Source organism: Simochromis diagramma, unplaced genomic scaffold, assembly GCF_900408965.1.
Source record: "Simochromis diagramma unplaced genomic scaffold, fSimDia1.1 OVJJ01000463.1, whole genome shotgun sequence".
Lineage (NCBI taxonomy): Eukaryota > Metazoa > Chordata > Actinopteri > Cichliformes > Cichlidae > Simochromis > Simochromis diagramma.
The window spans coordinates 1,044,729-1,064,517 of NW_024386941.1; the positions used below are offsets into that span (position 1 = coordinate 1,044,729).

At 39.9% G+C, this 19,789-nt stretch overlaps 1 long non-coding RNA gene across 1 annotated transcript; it reads right to left on the reverse strand.

The window, feature by feature from the left end:
• Window positions 1-49: 49 nt before the first annotated feature.
• LOC120737260 lies at window positions 50-17,888 on the reverse strand. The gene is made up of 3 exons (XR_005696707.1): window positions 17,611-17,888; window positions 3,999-4,048; window positions 50-1,663 (listed from the first exon to the last, which is right to left on the reverse strand). It is a non-coding gene; the product is annotated as an uncharacterized LOC120737260 (long non-coding RNA).
• Window positions 17,889-19,789: the final 1,901 nt, after the last annotated feature.

Below are 19,789 nucleotides of genomic sequence, written 5' to 3' on the forward strand. Positions count from 1 at the left end.
ATTATTTAGTGTAATACCTGTAGATGGTAATCAAGGAAAATAAACTTAAAATCAATGACATTTTAAATAAAAAAAAACTTGATTAATTGGATACATTTGTTATAAGGCACCCACTTTTGTTTTTGTATAGACTGTCTTGTTAATTGATAATTACATAAGAATGCAAATTTACAACATTACACATCTAAATGTGAAAAATAAGAACTGAATTTTAATTACATGCATTGTTCAAACTACATATTTAACCATGTAACTAAAAATATCACCTAGCTAATATTCAAATAATTTTGGCTAATTGATCCCGCCCCCCCTGTCCTTCCAGCTGTTGTTGTTCCCACATGATAACAAGATAAATCCCATTCAGCAATGCAGACAAATGAGCACAAAATAACTGCAACCAGTATGTGTTACTGTCTGGTCCCATCCAACAGCAACCGCCTTTTGCGAAATCCTCCTAAAAGTCCTCCTCCTAAAGTTGCTAACATTCTAGTTTGTGTGTTGGGGTGTTTACAGAGTCCCAGCACCTGCACTGTCACTTCAGCTTCATCATATTTAGACATTTTGTTGTTCATTTTGCGGCTGGCGGTCACCTGCTGCCGCGTGAAAAGACTGTGGAGTGACATTCCTGCTGAGCTGGGAGAAATGAGAGCTTGTTTACGTGTGGGACAATGACCTCAGCATATCTGTCCCGGGCTATTGTATTCCAGTTTGAATGGTCCTGGTTAGTGTCCAGGTCAGGAGGTCAGTCACCGCTCTGCTCTGAATATATCCATATACCAACATCGTTTTTTTTAAATAGACATTTTCTGAACGTGAGTGGAGCTGCGATGGCTTTGACCCAAATCAAGGAAATCATAAATAAATATGAACCTAGCTAATAAAATTAGTGTTACTTAACTGAAATAAAGCAAAAACTAACTAAACTGATACTGTGTATAAGCTAAATAAATAAAGATTTTTTGTTTTTTTGGTTAAATTTATAACACTAGCACTGAGAATCTGATATTTACATGACTGATCAGAACCCTTTACACACACAGAAAGCTCCACAGCTGAAAAACGTTAATATTTAAATGGCTGTCAGTTCCTTCAGCAGCCACTAGAGGCTGGCTCCAAAGGTAAATCAATTCCCCCTAACCAAATTTAATTCAATTTATTTTTATTTATATAGTGCCCCATCACAACAGCAATTACTGCAAGGTATGTTATTTTGTACGGTAAAGACCAATTCTGTAAAATTCATAAAGCTAGTGTAAGATATTGCCTGGTAGGAAGTGGCATTTGTTATTATACTGATCACAAAAAGATGGATTACCTAAAAGTCTTTTCAGATACACTTTAAAATGACCCAAGGTTTTTACCTTTTATGAAAGATGGACGAAAAAGATGATTTGTCAGCGCTGTTGCTTTTCAGACAACCTTTTTTTTTCCTTTATTGACAATTAGATTTGTAAACACCTTTATTCTGACATATGGATGCATGGCAGTAAAACTCAGTTTATGCATGAAACCTTCATGTGCATCCTATCACTGCAGGTCATTTTCTGTGTCTCACCACTCTCTCAGGGCTCTCCTGTTCCTCTGTGGAGCCGCTGTGGTGAGGGTTGCGCTGGGGGGCGGAGGGGGATCTGGAAGACGGGGGTGACCGCCTCTTATCTTTTACCTGCCCAGACAACAGAAAGTGAGATGTTTGAGCGCGTGAGGCAGCAGTTTCTGGTGGTTTTACCCTTTAACTCAATTAATAAGATTATTTTGGCCCTGTGAACAGCTCTGCAGTGGAAGCTGTGGGAAAAATCTTAAGAACAGGGAGACGTATGTTTTAAATTTTAACACATATTGACATTTCTTTCTCTGCTGCTCCAGTGAAGCGGTTTAACAGAGGAAAACTGTACTGGGAATCTCCCAGATGTGAAAAAATGTAAGCTACCGTTGTTGTTATTCTGCTGCTGCCTCTAATTTGCAAATAATATTTTTTCCTGGACTGAAACAGTGTTTCTCCCCAAGACTAATTTTAGACTAAGTCAAAGTTAAAAAAGGGGGCATTTACCTCTCGCCCCCTTTTCTAGAGGAAGCACACCATGTCCAACCCTCCTATATCTCCTTCCTCTGCTTGTGACATGAACTCTTGCACAGATGATCTTGTCAAAACATTATGTTCCAACACTTTGACAGTGTAACCTCTGACACAAACTATAAATTCCCAGCACACAGTGAAAGCTGAATGCCTGTGATAATAGATCTTATAATTGTTCCCATTAGAAGAATTCAGTTTGAAACCATTTTGCTTACCAAATGTAATATTCCTGAAAGCTGTCTTACCATGCTCATGTCTTTAGTGCTCACCCCGCAAGCTGCTTGTTCACAGATACATAAATACACACATTTCCTCTCACAGAAACACAGCAGTCAGCAGGCATAAAACTTAAAGCTGTAATGACTTAGTGCTCTGTTTATGAGGTGCTACGCCACCAGAGATAATGTGCAGCTCGCTTCATAAATTGCAATAATGCACTACATTTAAAATAGATTTGATTAGAGCAAATGAACAGCCACAGTATAATACACGGCTGCGCAACATGACAAACAGTCACGTCTGTCGACGCTCGTTTCACTTAAACAGCAGTCGCATAAAAGAATCGCTCCACTGACTGAAAGTGTCCTCTGGGTACTTAGAGATGAAATGCTGCATGTTTTTTATAGTTACAGAATCATTGTTATTATTATTATTATTATTATTATTATTATTATTATTATTATTATTATTATTATTATATACAGTCAAATGGAAATTGCTCAACTTTTTTCTTTGTGTATTGGGATAAGCAAACAGTTGATTCTTGGTCAAACACTGCAGTTACTTAATTAAAATGTAATATACTCAATTGACATTGAAAAATTACATTTTTGTTTTTTATGTTGTAATCTAAAGGCGACCTCTTCAGCTCATTTCCAGTATCAGATTTTTGTTGTTGGACAAAAAGTAGCATTGCATGATTTTTTTGTGCAAAATCATCATTATTTATTTAAGACTGATTCCTTGGTTTCCTTTTTAAGGTCAGCTTTCTTCTGATTTGCTGCTTCTTGTAAACAGAGGGTTTAAATGGCAGGTGGGCGGGACATCTGTGGTGACAGCCACAGCTGTTTGCCTGATATGACCACATGCCTTCACTGTGACATCATACAAATCCAAAAGCAGAAAAAAATGCATGAAACTGAGCATTTGGTGGAGTCTGAATTATTAATTTTTTTACTTAATGTTTGAGTTTCTGGTGGCCATGTTTCACATGATCATCGACATTGTGGACAGAAAGCAAGAAAAGGGTATAAAAAAAACCAACAACCCAAAACTGTCTAATGGAGAAGTGAATATTCCTTATATTTATCATGCCTAAAAATCTATAAAACTTTAAAATCACAATAACATTTATGTATGAGATTATTTGCCACTGATTAGGGAATAATCTGTTTAAATTTCTTGAATCTCAGCTCTGTATTTTTAATAGTTCATGAATTTATGCCAAGATCTAAAGAAAGTCTGGTACGGGTTTCTTAAACCTTTTTGAGACCTTTGTGCACAAGAACAGACTTAGTTGCATTTCGTCTCAAATGACGGAGCAGTAGATATCTAAAGTCCAGATTCCATGACATCTGTGTGAATTCTGCACTCACAGACTCGGATCTACAGACTACGGATGAAATTTTGGATTTGAACGATGCATTTGTCTCCTTTTATCTATTTTTATTCAAGCTGTCGAAAAAGCTGAACGTAGTTTCTGCATGCACCAAGATAGTTTAGCTTTTGTTTGGTTGTTTATGTGCAGATCTGCACATTTTAAAGTGAGAGCTCAGTTTTTACATACACCTTGTTTAGAGTAAATTCCAAATTTCATTCATGCAGGTAACTCTTGGTACTGTTCGTATCAAACATTTTCTCTGTAACACCTGTAACATGACTTATGGGTATGTTTGCGTGAGCAGGAAGAAGGCTGTGCACTTACGGCTGGATCTCTGGTCTGGTTGAAAACATGGCTGTCCTCTTGGTCTCGGTCTAAAACATTAAAAGAAAACCACTCATTGTTAATTTGTTAATTTGTTAATTCATTGATCATCAATCAGTGATGAACAGAATGTCTTTGGTATTATCTTTAGATACGGAGCATGTTAGTGATTTGTTGAGCGGCATAAGGAATGAGAGTGGAAGGACATTTCCTGAATTTATTCAGCCCATTTTCCTGCATTTGAAAGAAGATAAACAAGGAAGAATGCAATTGTGCAATTACCTCAAGTTTCGTTAGAAAAAAAATGAAGATGGTTCAGATGTGAGTTCATTTTCATGTATAAATCAAAAGCAATGAAAGGGCGGATACTTGGGAAAATTTGCCCAGCAAAAAGAGCAGAATAAAACTAGAACAAAAGACGCCTAGTAATTGTTGTTTCAGTGGACATTTGGTGACATAAAGCACTTTCTTTAAGACAGCAGGACACCAGTCACTATTCACATGCCATCGAAATATAACAGCATCATGTAACAGTAAATTAGCCCCGGTAGTGCTCTTGAGAAAATGAACATCTGGTATTCATGTCAGGTTTAAGTATATGGAGTTAGAGGCTCTGATATAGTGACACAGCTGTCAGTCTGAAGCTTCTGGAAGGGTTTACATTCTTTCCATAGTCTCAGTTATTGCTCTGCACTGACTGCCCGAGCCCAGCCATCTGCACAAACTGTCCATTCACACCTTTAGGAAACCAGTGGTCCCAACAAGCCTAAACTAGTGTCTTATAAATATTCTGTAGAAATACTAAAATGCCAAAATTGTTTCTTTTGGTAACTTTTCATGTCAGCAGCTGCTCCGAGGTGATGCACACCACTATGCTCCCTGAAGGCTGATAAAATTATACTACCGCAGTGGCAATATGCAAAGTTTGGAATAATGGTAGGAAAGAACTGACCTCCTTACAGGTGCACTGTCTGACTCTACTCACCACAAGAGTTAAAATGGATGATAAAGCAGGGCATTTTTTTTCATGTGACACTGCAAGCTTCTAGCCTATGAGAGTGCAGCGTTTCTTGGTTTTTGAGTTATATAAACTGTTCACATGGCACAAATGAACTTCATTAAACAAAGGCGATGTCCTAGAGACTGCAGTGCAGATACAAGCATGACAAATCAAGCTGTTTGTAGGTCAAATAGTAAAATACAGGTTTAGGTTTGTGCGTGTTTTACAATGAGGATTGATCAAGGCAAGAATACTTCCACTGCTTGTCTCAACCTTGTGCATCCTGAACCTTTCTGTTTATCCAGTGTAACTTGGCTGACCCTATGTGAAAAAGTGCCTAAAGTACCACCCTTGGCAGCAAGAAGTGCAATCAGGCATTCGCAATATTGGAAGCTTTTTCAGCATGAACAGTCTGTTTAAAGTCATGCCAAAGCTGTTCAATTGGATAAATCCAGACTTTCAAAACGATCTTGGCGTGTTTCGGATCATTGTCCTGCTGTATAATCCAAGTGCTCTTGAGCTTCACGGCACAAACTGATGCCCGAACATTTTCCTTCCGGATTTTCTGGTACAGAGCAGATTTTATGGTTCCATCAATTATGACATATGGTCCAGGTCATGAAGCAGCAAAGCACTTCCAGAACATCACTGGCGCCCACAAGTTTGACTGTTGGTGTGATGATCTCTTTTTGAGATACTTTGTTAGTTTTACACCAGATAAAACGGGAATCAAATCTTCTAAATAGTTCAACTTTTGTCCCATTAGTCTACAGAGTCCTTTTAACAAACGTGAGATGTGCCTTTGTTCTTTTTGGTAGCAATGATCTTCTCCTCTGAACTCTCTCATGGATGCCATTTTTGCCAAGTCTTTTTCTTATTGTTGAATCATGAACTGTGACCTTAACTGGAGCATGTAAGGCCTGCAGTTCTTTACAAGTTATTCTGGGCTGACTTGTCAATGCACTATTTTTGAAATTTTGGTAGGCCAGCCACTCCTAGGAAAGCTCACCGCTGTTCCAAGTTGTGGATGAAACCTCTCACTATGGTTCGCCTTAGAAATGGTTTTGTAACTCTGAGTTTCTTTAGATCACGGCACGGTGTGTTGCTTTTTGAGGTCTTTTAGACTCCTTTTAATTTGTCAGACATGTTCTCTTTAAGTGTGGCTAGAGAAATTTGTCTCAGCTTTGCAAAAGCTGTTGCTAATCAGAGTCAATTAATGATTGAAGGAGGGTCAGGTAGGTTTGATTAGTTTTTGTTCCCACACTGTATTCACTCATGTTAAGATTACTTTGATGATCTGAAACATTTAAGTGAGACAAATATGGAAGAAACAAATAAACTAAGAAATCAGGAAGTGGGCTAATATTTTGCCCCTGTGCACAGTGCATCTCCTGGACAAAGTTTGGTTTGTTGGAAATATTTTTAAGAACGTTCTTGAATTCATGGACTTGCCAACAACAGCACAAGTCTGCAGGAATCACCTCTGTTTCTCTGCAATCATGTGGTTACTTTTCGGTGCCTCAGCTCAGCTATGTGCGTGTGTGTGTGAATTTGAGTGTGTGTGTTTGGGCGTGTGGTGTCAGCGTGGATGCCGTGCCTGTTTGGGTGGGTAGGGGGTATCTGGTGTCTAGCGGGTCACAGGAACACATAACATACATTCGCTGCATCCCAGCCGTCAGTGTATCAGTCACGGAGGAGCAGGGGCACGAATTGATGGAACAGAACAACATTTTGAAGAGACTGATGCTTTTAAAAGATCCGCGGAGACATCAGAACCATCCCAGAGTACCTGCTAATTCACTGAATGGTGCTCTAGTAGAGACAGAGACCTCGCCCTCACACATGTTTATTCTTCAAGGTTTTAAGACAATTATCTAAAGAATAACGATCTACTTTTAGACACTGAGCTCTGGAATAAGATGTTTTCACTCTCCGGTGTTTTCACGTGCATTTGAATATAGTTTAAACTTAAAATCAGACACAGACTAAAGACAAAATATGATCTTTAGAAACAGAATATTTTTATTTAGGATATTCTAACCCTTTCTGACTTGTTTTTGTGCTACTGAGAGGGACTATTTATCAAGTGCAGCGGCAGTAGGAGGTGTACCCACTGCACTGCTGTACTAATGGCCCATAAGTGGCGTCAGAGTCTAAATGGGCAGTTGTTACTGAAATGTTTTATTAAACTAAAGTAGGCATAACGGAGACAGAAATTTCCAGAGAATGATGTAATTTTTAAATGTATATACAAACTATATAGAAATCTGTTCAATTATTGAAACGGTAATAAACGAAATAAAAATAAAAGACACTTAAAACACATTTTTACATTTCCTGATCTGTGAAATTAGAAAAGTGAAGAAACATTTTCAGGTGAGAATATTACAGTGAAAGTGTAAACATGCAGATGACTGGGGATGGTTAGGCTTGTGTAGGTTTTCACCTACAGCAGCTTTAAACTGCAGCTCTGTGCTGCAGATGGACAGCAACAGGTGGAGGAGGTGGCACTCCCTGGATGGAGCTAAGGAATGGAGGCATGGCAGTGGAGGAGGAGGAGAAGATTTGAAATGCCTCACAGAGTGGTCTTATTATAGATCAGACTCACATCTGCAGGCCCCCACACGCCTCACGACTGCCCCACAGACACCCCAGCATGTGTAGGTGTAAAGTAGTGAAGTGGGAGGTATTTTTACCCACAGTTTAAAACTTCCTTCAATGAAAAGAGGATGTTAGAAAAGTATCATTCCTCATACCTGACTACATCACTGCTTGATTGCCTCTTTGCTGCTGCTCTGATTAGTAAACAACCAGGCAAAATAGAGACATAACACTCGATTTATGCAGTCGCCTTGATGCCAGCTTTCGGGTGACGACACCCTGGAGTTCAGCTATGTATCCCCTATGTATAAGAACCAGAACCAACTCGTTCAGGCATTAAGGCGTTACACGGTGCAGTTTTATTTTCATATTTTTCATAGTAATTCACACAAATTACTTTCTGATTATTAGTTTTTCTGCCAACGTGAGTCTAGTTGGAGCAATATCAGCAGAATTACAAGGAAATTACTGAGCAGAGTTTCATGAAACATGCTGAGGACCTGGAGGGTGAGCAAAAGGATCCTTTACATACCATCAGGAAGTGTTCAGAAAGGCAGCCGAGTATAATTTGCAGTAAATAACACAAAAACGTGACCTGAAAACACAGGAACTAACAAACAACTAACAGAGTATGGCTGTTTACTGGTTTCAAACTGATTCCCAAAATGTTGACTGACCCTCATCCTTTCAATTTTAATGCAACTATGGCCAGTGGGAATATATTTAAAGCTAACCACTGCTGCAATCAAAAATAACAATAAGATGCTGGATGTTCACCCTCTCAGGGGTCGGGAGTGCATGAAGACTCGTGTGTCCAATGTCACAGCCAATAACAGCATCTCTATGCTTTGGTTGTCCCTGAGAAAGATTACAGTTGGCAAAAGCAGTACTGCAGAGGGAGACTGCATGGCAGCTGTTCATTCATTTTTGAGGGAGTGCCAAACTACTTTGCATGATACCCGCTAGGTGGATATTATGTAAAATTGGTACATAGTGGTGCAGATAAATCAAGAAAAATGTGGACTGCAAAAAAAAAAAGAAAAGCTATCTGGGGCAGTTTAGAAGACCTGTTTTCTTTGGGAGAAAACTTCCTTGATTAGGACTTTGAAAATCTGTGGAACTCATAAAAATATGAAAATTAGCCTCTTTTAACAGTGTTCTACAAAGCATTAAAGTAATATTTACCGGTACATAAAACAGGCCAGGGTGTGCACGGGTAAAGCAGCTTTGTAGTATTGTAACTGTATTCGTTTAGTTATAACTGCAAGTATTGCAACCATACTTACTGCTCGTTCGTGTAAATAACTATTCTGCTGCATCACAGGATCCACTCTTTTATTTTTCCTCAAGGCAGAAAAACTTTCATTTTTCATATCACAGGGTATGGACTGAAACAACAGCCCAGGCTGGGAATTTGACTCATCTCCAGACCACTGTGTTCCTGTAAACTACCAGACTGCCGGTTTTGCAGTCTAACCCTCTGTTACCCTTTTTTGGGTTCCCAGAAGACTTCTACATTTCTACTTAAAACTACGAGAGGAAAAGGTTAAAGCGGATCAGTGTGTTTGCTGTAGCTCACACAAATATACGAGGCTCAGCACACAGACCAGTCACACAAACCAATCTGCCTACACAGATGAGGTGGAAATATTAATGATTGCATTAACAAGCAAACCATCAAACATACTGAAGCGTTCTAAAACTTCAGGTACAATCATTTCTTGAAATTGAAAACTACAGGCCAGAACAACCCTCGGGCCAGCGGGAAATGTTCAACATTATAACAGCGGCTGGAAGCCATTCAGGGATAACTCTCCTGGTTAAGACTAAGCATGTGTGTACGGTTCTCCTTCACACTCATCTCCTCTCTACACTGTTGATTTCACGGCCACTGAAGTGAAGACAACACACAGAGAGCATAATGAAACTGTAATGCATTTTTTAAAAAACAACATGTAAATGTAATCATGGCCACAGCTTTGAATTTGGAGATGCACATTATGCAGGTGGTCTGGTGTTTTCTGTATTCTGGTGAATTTTCAGGCAGTTTATTTAAAATTTCGAGTCCCTGACCTTTAGCGCAGATGGCCTGAGGTATGAAGTGAATGTTTAAAGCTTCTGAAGTGAGTGAAAACAAAATGAACAGGAAATACTTCCTTAAATTAAACCTGAAAAAGGTGGCCAAAAAACTTTGCCTGTATATGCACAGAGTCACAGTTTCTTAGTTAAACCTGGGAGAGCTTGTCTTATTTCAAACTATTGTCCATCCATACATTTACTCCCATTCTGCCTCCACCACACATCCGGGTCTGGGTGGTGGAGCTAGCACTCTAAAGAAAGACCCCAAGACCTCCCTCTCCCTGATCAGCTTGTAAAGCTCGTCTGGAGGGAAACAAAGATCTTCCCAAGCCAGCTGAGAGATGTACTTGTGTATTTACAAAATATCCAGGAGGTTACAATTAAGCCCAAACGTGTACAGTCGTATAATTTCTAAGCAACATGTCCAAGACAGATACAGTAATATGTATTTAATAGTCTTATTCCTTGGTGCCTGACTGTTTTTACGATGGGCCCTGAATCTGAGGAAAAACTTGAAAGCCAAAGAGTGCGTTGCTGCTGTCAGCCACTCTGCATTTTGCCAAACAGGAGCTGGATTAAGTTGTCTAAAGTAGATTTGATGGTGTGGGTGGGTTTATTTATGAAGTCAGAGTGGAAAGAAACTTAAACGGGGCCTGACAGTACTTCACAGCTTCACTGCTAAGTTTGGGCAAAAAGCTTCTTTGCCAGTTTCACATGTAAATCGTTATGCAGTGTTTATCAAAGTATGCTGGGATTAAGTGGATTTATATGCTAACTACAGCTCTGCAACATTTCTATGTCACTGCAGGTCAGTGCGCAGTAAAAACTCTGGGGGATAGATGCAGCCTTTCCTGAATGGAGAGCGTTACTTGGTTCGTCTTTACCTGTTGCACCAATATGATCAAGTATTCACACTAATAAGAGAGATGTCCTCTCAGAGAAAGATACCGGAACTATTTTTCTAGTTTTCTAGTGTTTGCATTAAAGAAGCAACAAATTCTCATGTCCCTTAAAATGCAGTGGTATTGTGTTGTTTGTGAAGTAATCATTTCAGTAAAATATATTGACCCCAATCACCTCCTGAGATTATCCATTCTTTCAGTTTAACTGTCAGTGAGCTGCAAGGAGAGCAAGGAGTTAGTTTTGTTCGTCACAGCTTTTCTGGCTTTGGAGTCCACACAGTACGGAAGTGAGTGATTTGCTGGACAAATCTTTTAAACAAATGTGTCTAATGGTCTGTGAACTCCAGTGATAGAGAAAAGAACTGCTTTCCATATTAGCCATGGTACATGTAAACATTTGGACGACAGTGATGCTGAGCTCTCTGACACCCTGCTGCCTGATTTTCACATATTTTAAAACCCTCCAGCTTTTTTTTTAATATTTAAGGATTAGACTTTCTGCACCTACATTTGTTCCAGAACATTAAATGAACAAAGTTGGGACATTATGGGAGTGGGAGACATTAAACTTAAAAAAAAGTCCTTAGTAGAAATCTGTGGGAGAATTCTGCAACTGCAAAGATAGTTGTTCCACTCTTAACGCTTAACACGGACCACACATCAACCAGTCACACTGCTCCACTGACATGTGTGGGAGAGGTTCACGCCTGTTTCTGAAGCAAAGACTGGCTAAAATAAACGACTGGCTTTTAGAAAGGTTTTGCCCAAAATCAAAAGCCTTGCCGGAAGATTCCTAAAATACCACATAAGCATCTTTAGCATTTACTTCCAAGGCTTAGTTAGATGGACTAGGATTTAATGGGTGTTCTATGATGTCCCTGGGATTTCCCTGGGTCTTTCGTGTGTATTTTATGAATAAATCTTCTTTTTTTGGGTACCAGTACTGGTTTTATTTTGTTGTATTTATCCGCGACACCTTAAAGGCTGGTCCGTGAAAATATTGTCGGACATAAACCGGTCCGTAGCGCAAAAAAGGTTGGGGACTGCTGTCCAACACTAGGAACAGTATTAACCCATTCACACCAACTCATACAAGACCTTACTTTACGCATTTTAAATGGTTATTTTTTTCAATCATGTACATGGGCAGAGTGTTTAGCTGGTAGGAGCCTTAGTATCAGCATCCAAAGACATATGGGATAGCCTCCAAGCTACCCCGTGACACTGAACTGGATACCCAGTTAAGAAAATGGATAAATGGGCATTCATGGGACACCATATCTGTTTTGAGTTATGCAGAACTGAGCTCCAGTTCAGCTCCCCAGGTTACCACGACTCAACACATACCCATGTACCACTTTACACCACAGGTAAACGCGGTTGAATTAGACATTTTGCCCTCACAACCCATTGATTTCTTTTTCTATCACTTTAACAATGTACAGCTGCAAGAAGGCACTTGTCTGAACAACCAGTATCGCTTGTCTGCTGTCAGTGTGTGACTGATAGCTGTGATTCCTCGCACTAGTTTGGACATCCATCACGAATTGTGATGATGTGATGTCAGCTGAATCGTTTTTGTTGTCCCGCAGTGCCTTAAAGACGAAGCCTCATGAAACTGACCCTGCTGCTCTAATCCTGTTCAGCGGCTGCTTTAAGCCTATTAAAGACGGACAAGTTAATGATGTTATAGTTGGCTCAATGACGGCTGGACTTGAGCATCAGGTGTCCACGCAAAGAAAACAAGTCTGCCCTTTAAAAAGTTGATAACATGTCTTTGACGTAACACATTACATAGCGCCTGACAAACAGCTGAGGATGTGTTTGTGATTTATTTCTAGAGAGGAGTATTATCAGCACAGGCCACATATACTCTAGATAAAAATATTTTTTCTCCTCACACACTTACGCAAGAGTTCACACACAGAGGAAATACCGCCACACTTTTTTACAATTGGTGGGAGACTGAGCAGATAACACAAAACTTACTGGGTCTAAATTTAGGACAGAGAGCAAAGGAAGGAAGCTGTTTCTATTCCAGTCCCCAGACTGACTGTAAATACTTCAAAAAACATCAGCTCTTAAAAAAAGGAAAACAATGAAATCTGTGATTCAGCATCACTGGTTTGTTCTGACACAGTCTGTTCACGGACCTGATGAATGAAGTTGAAGTGGATCTACTTAGTCTAAACCAGGGGTGGGCAATCTCAGTCCACGAGGGCTGGTGTCCCTGCAGGTTTTAGATGTGTCCTCGAACCAACACAGCTGATTTAAATGGCTAAATTAGCTCCTCAACATGTCCTGAAGTTCTCCAGAGGCCTGGTAATGAACTAATTATGTGATTCAGGTGTGTTGACCCAAGGTGAGATCTAAAACCTGCAGGCACACCGGCCCTCGTGGACTGAGATCGTTTAGACCAGGGGTGGGCAATTTCTTTCAAATTTTTAAAAACCTGTACAGTGGTCCCTCGCTATAACGCAGTTCACCTTTTGTGGTTTTTGTGCAATTTTGCATGCTTTTCTTTGTGTTTTTACAGCACATTGTGTTCTGCATCCTGATTGACAGTGGTCTACAGCCAATCAATCTCCTCCATGCCGTGTCTCCTGTACAGTACAGAATGTGTTCAGCTCGTCAAATTTACATAAATCCTCGATTGCTAGCAGTGTGACTCTGAAGCGCTGTACTGTATGTTTGTAAGTTTTCTCCCCAACAAACACAACAATATCGATGAAACGTTTTGCACAATCAAAGGCGCCTGCGGTAGCACCCAAAAGGCAGAGGAAGATGCTAACCATCGCACAAAATTTAGACTTCTGGACATGCTAAAGGAAGGTAGAAGTTAACGTATTTTTCAGACCATAAGGCACAACAGATTATAAGGCGCACTAAGCGAAACAAAACAGTCAGATAATTCAAACTTTACTCAACTCATTCTTCTTATTTCTTCTACTTCTGTACCATTGATTCATTGATGTTGAATTCTCTCGCAGCTGCTCTATTCCCAGGTTCTGAACCTGAAACCAGGGTTTGATCTTTGGTTTCCTTCTATAATACTGAACTTATTTTTCTACAAAGGTTTGAACTTTGAGAGTGTTCAAACAAGAGAGAAAAGTGTGAAAATGTTCATGCCTGTCTGAGAAAAGTGTGTAGTGAGGGGTTTTACAGCCTTAAAGCATCTATAATAATTCACCTAGTATTTTATTATTTTTAGAGCCTAACTCCTGTGATAAACGAGGGACCACTGTATGTGCTTTAAAAAATTGTTCTTGTCACCACTGGAAATGCAAAACTGCTAATGGACATGTAGAAAAACATTCACTAGAACATTACCGTCCACACGAATGAACAGAAAGAAAAAAAAAAAACACACTGTTTTGTCTCATGTCATAGCGTTTGCTCTGAATCTACAAGCCACTTTGCAACCCACCTCCGATACAGCTCCTTCGTGTCTGATGCAACTGATGTTCGCTTTATTTTGTCCTCACTATTTTTCTGCACATGTGAAGGAAGAAGCTGAGATGTCCCAGAACAGCACCATGGTGCCAAATGTAAATTACTGCAGATGGAAATAATCTTCATTCGATTGTTTTTAGGGAAACGGATGTTTGTCTTGGGGAGTGATAACAAACCTTCCGTTTGCCTGTATCATGACTTATGTACTGGACTCTAATACCGAGTTGACTCTACTGGTATGTTGGAGCTGCAGGTGGAAAATCAGAAGAAATGCATGATGTAAGTGAGTAATTAAGTATTGGCAAAGAGTACAAGTTCTCCCTGACATGTTTAACAGTAATTTAAAACAAATGCCATACCTTTTGTTCAGGGTGTGTTACATACAATGTTTTTCATATATCTTTTTTCCCATAATATCCAACTCCCTTGATGTATGATGCTTATACTGAATGTCATCTGCATACACCGTAAATTCCTCATTTTGAAACAAATGGTTTGTGAAAATGGAATATCGGAAATTCAAAATATGACAATTTAGAAGTGATGCAACAAACAGACAAAGAGGAGTGATGTGACTGCAGTTGCGCTCATACATTAGCGTTATATCATGCAAGCCCACACTGCGTTGATTTTATTTCAACTTGCACACAAGCCAGTGAAGCACTGTCCCAGAAACACATATTGGCAACAAACAGTGAACAGTATTAAACAGATTATAGTGAGAGGGTCACTTCAACCACATTCAAAACAAAAGTTTCCCACCTAAAATATCAGCACTTGTACGTGCAGAGAGTTTTGATGTTTGGATATGTGCAGCTCTGTGTTTTTATGAGGGACTCTGGATTAGTACCTGCAGTATAATACACACTGGAGTGTTTATAATGAGGCTTGTCATCATTCAATCTAATAAGGACATTGTTTTAGGAAAGATGCTCCACTGGTTTTAATTTACAGATAAATGTTAGTTTACAGCTTAGCTATTTTATCGCCTGTCTAAATGTTACATAATATCTTTTCCACTGGAAGTCTGCAGAATACGTCAGTGGTGGACTTTGCTACTGGTAACAATATGGAAAATGTACAATTTAGCATTTTAGCACCCAAGAAATGCTCCAGCTTTTTTTTATCCTGTTGGATATTGAACATTGATTGTAAAAAGACTGATTACCTGAATCTTAAACCTGTAATTCGTTACAACAATCTGGAGCCAAAAGGGAAAATGGTCTTCAACAGGTAAATTTAAATGCACTGTGATTGGGTGACTATGTGCTGTCCTGTTTGAATAAGAAGACAGAAACTGTGGAGCTCAGTGGCCTCTAAACCACGGGTGGCCCCGACTCCCACCGGGTCTTTTCCAACTGCAAATTTCGGAAGTGTTGCCGCCGTGCGCCACTTTAGATAAAAGCACCAAGCAAACAGCATCATGTCCAAACCATTGAAGATGAGAGAGATAGATCCCAGTGTGTTTCCTGCCCCTTTGAGACATCAGATGGGCAAAACAAGGCACACCCGGAGGCGTTAGCCTCTGGACAGGAAATGCCTCTTATAAACAGAAGTTTGGTTTTATTTTAAACGATTGAATTTTCACATAGTGAAAGACAGTCACGGCTCAGGTTAGCTTAGGATAAAACACACAAACTATAAGCATCTTATAATTTGAACAAACTGACACAGTTTAGAAAGACGTAAAATAGTAGAGGTAGTTTTTGCAGGGAAGGAAGGAACAAAGAAAGGTTTTGATTGGATGTCTCACCAATTATTTATACTTATTTTCTATTTTTGATTTTTTTTATGTATATATAGATACATGTGCATGTATATGTATTTATAAGTGTGCGTATCTATGCATACCTATTTCTATCTGTGCGTCTTTTTGGTGTGTTATTGGGCTTATACAATAAATTTATAGAAAGAAGAATGTAAACAAGGATTTATGAGCGAGAAGGAAAAAAACAGGAAGTAAAGTTACTAAATATTGAAGATGGGGTGTGATTAAATAACCTTATGCTTCTTCCCACTCCTTCCTTATGTTTTATTGTGTTATTTTACCATGTTTAAAATAAAGCCTCAAAGAAAAGCAAAGCAAAGCAAAACAAGTGTACTTTCAGGTCTTTTGTTTACAGGAGTCTTCCTTCCTGTAACATCCTCTCAGCTCTCTGCGTGCACCAGAGGAAGTTCACCCTGCATGTACGTCAAGTGGTGTTTCCTCATGAGGTCTCCCCCATGAACTACCCCGTCAGCTCTTAACCCCACTCGACCCCTTAAATGCCGGTCTAAAACTGACCCCACCCATAACTGCAACCACCACCCAAAATCTGTCGCCAGGAAACTGCTATCATCATCCATCATTTCATTTCTGACGTCATTTATTCTCAGTTCAGTGTGGACACACACATCCACACACAGTAAATGTGTTCACCTAAACCAGTGGAAAAATGAAACCATTTTAACCTTTAACCTTTAGGGCGCTGGTGCAAATGTTGCTGGAAAGAAGAATCTGCCTTCTGGTTTCGCTGGTCTATTTTGGTGTTGTTGTCAAAGATGTAGCTTTTATCGCATAAAAATGTCCAGTGCATGCATTATGTAATCCAGAGGGACTTATTTGTTTGTGATCTTCAATCACAGAGTGGGTGTGTTTTGGCTGTGATACCTCTGTACCCACTTTAAGCCAGCGTACATACCAGGCTGGTAAGCGGTGAAGTTGGACCTGGGGGCCAAACAGATCCTGTGACCGTCACACTGCAGCTGTCACTGTGTGTAACATTAAGACAGGGACTACTGGAAATGACTGCGTGCTCTGCAGCATAAAGACGTACTAGTGCGTACACCAGGAGCTGGGTCACTTGGTGTTTTTACAAAAAAACCTTGCTGGGACATGAGTAGTTTACTGACAGTTGTTTAAAAGAGCAGTAAACTACTTACAATGTTGAGTGGTTTATTTATGATGAGGGCACTCTGTTATGTGGGCTGAACAAATGGCACTGCCAGATACACGGTTAAAATAAGTGCTCTGATTAATCTTCAAGTGTTATTTCTCTTGGGTCTCTTGACAAAACTCCCTTATAAACTTGGAGCATAACGACATGTCATGCTGCAAATAGTTACCATAAACCTCAGTGAATACTCGAGTGTTTGTAACCAGCAACTGGCATGTTGGAATAAACACTAGCAGCAGCTGTCTTACTAAAACTGTCTTTGCATTTAAACAGCACACTATTGTTATGCTCTCCAATGTCAGCAAACTGGAGTCTGCATGCAGCTCCATAAACTATTCTGCCCAGCTCTCAGCAGCTCCTGAGCTGCCAAATGTTAAACCAACCTTTCAGAAAAACAACAATGTGTTTTCAGGCAGATTTATAGCTAAATTATACAGACGCAGAGCAAAAAAAAGGGAAAAAAAACACTGCTGCTATTCCATAACACAGAGTATCAGGAACACATGCTTTCATATTTGCTCTAACCAGCAAAAATCTTCCCCATCTTTGAGCACATTTTCCTACACAGCAACAGACTGGTATCCACAGACTGCAGTGTTGCATGAGCACAGACTTTATTAAACCACATCCACACAGCCTACCTTAATTTTCAACCTCAGCGTGTCCTCAAAGGTGACAGGCCCTCCACCTGCAGCAGCAGCAACAGAAGCAGAGCTTCACTCTCAGGCTCGTCCTCTTCTCTTGTTCTTATGACTCTTTCACACTCACTTCGTGTTGGTCGGCTGCTGTCATTAATTTGTTGTTGGTACTTTTTTCTCTTTTCCCCCTCTCTTTGCTTTAAACATTTGCCCCTTGTCACCAGCCAGCCTGTTGCTCCCCTCACTGAAAGCTCAGGCCTGGCCAGTGCCCCATCTCGAGGAGGGATGCATGCAGCCACCCGATTGGCTGGAGGGTAGAGATATGCCCCCATATTAGGGCACCTGGAGGTGGGGCTGAACGACCATAGTAATAAAGGAGGGAGGAGAAGAAGATAACAAAGTTTGTGTCATAGTAGACTGCAGGAGCAGCGAGTGTTTCTCTGTCTCTCAGTGCCTGCTGCAAGCTATTAAGACCGTGAATGAGAACAATAGGAAAGATGAACTTTATCATCTTAAATCTAAAAATGAGAACTTGTTAAAGCTTGCAGAATACATGATGCCAATTATTTATAATTATGATGCCAAGGAGATAAGCAGACTTTACTTGTTTTAAAGAGGAATGTAAATAATGCCTATAACAATACTGAGTTAATGATATATCATTTCTGAAACACAGACAACAGGCTATAAAACAAAAGCTCAAAGGTCACTCTTTTTACTTTGAAAACGCTCCTCCTACTCATCTGCTATCCAACTGCACATTGCTGAGCTTGCAAAATATGCCAGAGTCATTGATCTTCCAATAAGTTATAATGACTTAATATGCAAGAAAAATGGGACTGTTTCCAAAGAAAAGTGTATTGAGTTTGTGTAAGCGCCTGCTGTGTGACATCTGAAAGGTGGATTTTCTTTCCAGCAAGACGCCAACTGTTGGTTGCTTCGGTGTTTCAGCTGAGCCAATATAAACAAGAAAACAGCTCTAATAAAAACTCAGCTCGTCTTTGCTTCCAGTAAGTATCAGGATGAATTTATCAGTGAGTGATGTTTCTCCCTAGAAGCTATTTTTATCCCAAGTGGCTGAAAATAGGAACAGCAGGCCTTGGATCTTGTTTTAGAGAAAGTGTGATGTATTTCAAGGAAGCAGCTGCTGTTGTGAGCTGGATGTTGTGTGTGTATTTATATATGCTTGTCTCTGTGTATTCCTGCCTGAATTTGAGCATTGCCGTGTGTGTATGTCTGTGTATTTGTGTATGTCTCTGTATGCTTCCTTGAATTCACTGATGATTTGCAGTAATCCAGCTGGTTGCAGAATTTATACATGCCAGCTGGCGAGCCAAAGTCCTCTCAACTGTCATCTAGAAACCAAAAGATTACCTGCTGCTAAACTCTCTTTTCCTTTACACCCACTGAGCTGTTTGGGATTCAAGGATCTTCAACACTGTGGATGTTGTCCAAATGTTAATGCAGTGGCACTGGGAATGTTTTTCTCCTCTCCTTCCAGAAGCATTAAAACATCTACATCTACACTGACATTTTCTAAATAAATCATTAACAGTATTATATAAAAAAAAGTTCAGATTCACTCCATATTTCCTTCCCTTGACATCCCCACTCATCTGAGAACTTGCATGTTAGTGTATACAAACTCATACTTGGCAGCTGCCACTTACAGAAGAGATCCAAGGTGGCACTCGTGCAAACCAAAACACAACCAACAACTTCACACTCACTGAGGTGAAACGAAGTGGAGAGGCGCTCACTCCAGTGGAAGTAACTCAGCTGCATAAAAGGAATTTGATCCTGGAAAGTAAACAACTTCATCAACCGTAGCTGCAGGTTCCACTCCTAAATGCTTAGTGGTATGTAGGATAATTATGCAGATCATCGCAGCTAAACTCTCCAGAGAAGGTGCTCCTACCCAAAGCATTCATAGTGAATATATTAAATGGACTGGTTCTGATATGCGCTTTTGCACTCAAAGTGCTTTATGCAGCATGTTCATTAACCTATTCACACACATTCATTTGTAAGCAACTCCGATGAATGCATTGGGAGCAACTCAAGGTTCAACATCCAGTCCCATGTAGACTGGAGCAGCCAGGGATCGAACTGACAACCTTCCAATTAGAATATGACCTGCTTCCTGTGCCAAAGGCACCATATAATATTGTTTAGTCCAAAG